Source organism: Rhinopithecus bieti, unplaced genomic scaffold (genome assembly GCF_001698545.2).
Source record: "Rhinopithecus bieti isolate Rb0 unplaced genomic scaffold, ASM169854v2 scaffold_9899, whole genome shotgun sequence".
Lineage (NCBI taxonomy): Eukaryota > Metazoa > Chordata > Mammalia > Primates > Cercopithecidae > Rhinopithecus > Rhinopithecus bieti.
Genome location: NW_016806979.1, coordinates 5,809,957 through 5,812,961, shown reverse-complemented (window position 1 = coordinate 5,812,961; position 3,005 = coordinate 5,809,957).

Genomic DNA, 3,005 nt, shown 5'->3' with positions numbered 1-3,005 from the left:
CACCAGCTGCTGTGGCTGCTCCCACCCTGGTGTTGTTTGAGTTTTAATTTTTGTGTTGCATTTAGAAAATTACCCATAATTACAGCTTATGAGAGGAAACGGTCTCCTAACCCGGCTCCCAGCTGTGGCCACCTCCCACGCACGGCTGGGGAGGGGTTGCAGGGGCCGCCAGCCCCGGTCCTGGCCCCTCCCAGGGCCCCCCACTTTAATGAGAAGGAGGGAGGGAGGCCGCTTCCGCCACCTATGGAGAGTAAAAACCACCAGCAGGAAAACCCAACCCGGCCTCCTCTGCGGGAATCAGGAGTGCTCATGGGCCCCCCACTGCTGTGTCCTCAAGGAGACAGGACCCAGAGGAAGGCGGAGGCGGCCAACTGAGGACGGGATGCGTTATTTCATCTGAATACTGCCAAGTCCAACTAGGGACTGTGCGGAAACAGTCTTGTGGGGGCAGTGCCCAGGGAAGGCTTGGAGGAGGAGGAGGGAGAGGAAGAGGAGGAGGGAGAGGAGGAGGAAGAGGAGGAGTTGGCCTCCTCCACCAGGAGGACCAAGGAGGAACTCTTGGCCAAAGGAGGAGCCTCAGTAGGCCAGGCCAGAAGCCAGAGAAACAGCCTACCAGGCGGCAGGAACCGCTAGCGCAAAGGCTTGTGGGTGGGACTGTGCAGGGTGGATCCAGGGTGAGGGCAAAGTCGGCCCCTTCTTCCGGCAACCCCCTTGTCCTAAAAGCAGATTCTCCTTAGGGGCTCCTCCAGGCACAGGCCCTGATCCGTATTTAGGGGACATCTGTGGTGGGTGACTCACCACTGTCCACCCCAAGCAGCACAGACCCAGCCAAGGACCTGCCCTGGACCCCTGTCTACCTGAGCCCCTTACTGGGGCAACCTCCCTGCCCACTCTGTGCCACCTTGATCTCACTGGCAACCCCACGGAGCTTCTTAGATTTTTTTAATTTTTAGTAAGGGTCTTCCTCTGTCGCCCAGGCTGAAGTGCAGTGACACGATCACAGCTCACTGCAGCCTTCACCTGCTGGGTTCAAGCCATCCTCCCATCTGGGCCTCCTTAGTGCTGGGACTACAGGCACATGCTGCCACCACATGCGACCTCCCATGGAGCTTCTTAAAATCCCATCCACACCCTTCCATGGCTCCCTATTGCTCTTAGAAAAAAATCTCACCCCCTCCCCGCTGGGCGTGGTCTAGAAAAAAATCTCACCCCCTCCCCGCTGGGCGTGGTCTCGCTCTCTGCCTTCCCTGCCATCATCCCCCTCTTCTTCCCACTGCTCCCGCAACGGCTGCCTCCTGGCCCTGCCTCCAGCGCCTTCACCATGTGCCCACCTCAGGGCCTAAGCACTTGCTGTGACTACAGTCTGAATATTCCACTTCCAGGTCTTTAAAATCCACCCCCCCTCCCCGTTATTTTTCCTCCCCGCCCTGCCCGGCCTTCCCTTGGGTGAGGGGGCCCTTTCTGCAGGTTCTGCCCCCGCAAGGCGTGAACCCTGGTTGGGAGTGCGCGCGGCTCAGCCTCCCCGACGCCGCGTGGGACCCAGGGCCCGCTACCCTCGCACTTTCCCGCCGGCGCCCAGGCTGTGTTTGGAGATCCTTCCCAGTTGCCATGAGAACCGCGCTCCTCGCTCCCGCCCTCCGCGCCTCCCCCATCGCAACTCTCTGGGCCGCCGGCGCCTCCGCCTCCCTCTCTCCTTCCCTCCCTCCCTCCGCCTCCGCCCTCCCCCGGGAGCCCGGCCGACCCTGCCGTCGCCCGTCCTGTCACCAGGGGTCCCCACCCTCTTATGCACGTGGCACTCCCTGAAATTGCCCCAACTGACTCGCCAGCTTTTGACTGTCCACCTCCCCCATCAGATTCTGGGCTCTAAAAGGCAGCAACGTGTACCTGCTGGGTCTCCGGAGCCCAGCACACAGAAGGCGCTCAGTGCATGTTTAATGGGGAGAAGACTCACATTGGCCCAAGGAACCGTGGCTCACGGGGCGAGGGACCCCACCAGGGCACACGGGGCCCTGGTGAGCCACGGAGCTTTGGGAGATTAAATTGGGGGTGCCAGGAGAGGCATCTGCCGGGCCTGGGAGCCCCGATTGTCACCAAGGCTCTGTGTGACTTTGGGTGAGCCACACCCTCTCTGTGCTTCATTAGGAGTAGGCGCTGGGTGGGCAGTGGTGGGGGCTGTCATTAGGATGAGAGTGACCTAGACGCCGAAGCCCATGCTTCCCGTGGCCCCCCAGGCTCCGGGCCGTCGCCAGCCCGAGGCCCTGCGGAATTGTGCGAGCCCCTCCTTCCCGCAGCCGGGGCCCGGAGGCCCGCGGGAGAGGAAGCTGGGGGAGGGGGCGGCCGGCTGGACAGGAAGTGAGAAGGGCTGGCGTCCCCCCTCCCGCGCCGAGGCCCCTCGGGGAGGAGGCGGGGCTGGGGCCGGCCCTGCCCTTCCCTTCCTCTCCGCGGGTCTGGAGCCGCGGCGGCTCCCGACTTCCCGCCGGCCAGAAGGCTTGGGGTGGGGACGGAAGGGTTCTCACGTACTGGGGGGCCGGCCTCTATCGGGGAGGCATCTGGGGGTCAGCTGGCAGCGAGAGACGTCCGCACATTCACACACACACACACACACGAAACGTGAGCGCACAGCCACATACAGGTCCCAGGGAGCTGACGGCCCACCCACGCGCGGAGGCACACGCGTGCACATTCGGCACACATTTGTGCACACAACCTCACTGGGCGACTTGGCCCGACTCGGACCCATAACTGCCACCGCGCAGCCAGGGACAGTCGCCGAGACAGCGATCACTTATTGGGTGTTTGCCAGCTCCCCACGCACAAGGATGCACACGTGCACTCACACAGGAGCCGCGTGTTTGCACACACATAGAAAAAAAAAGGAATAGCCGTGGCAAACACAGGAACATCTAGACCTAGAGTCAACCGCACCGCCTTCCCGTACCCTGCCTGTCCACACACGACCCATTGGTACCCGGACACCCGTGCCCTGCGGGGGTCCCTGCCTCAGT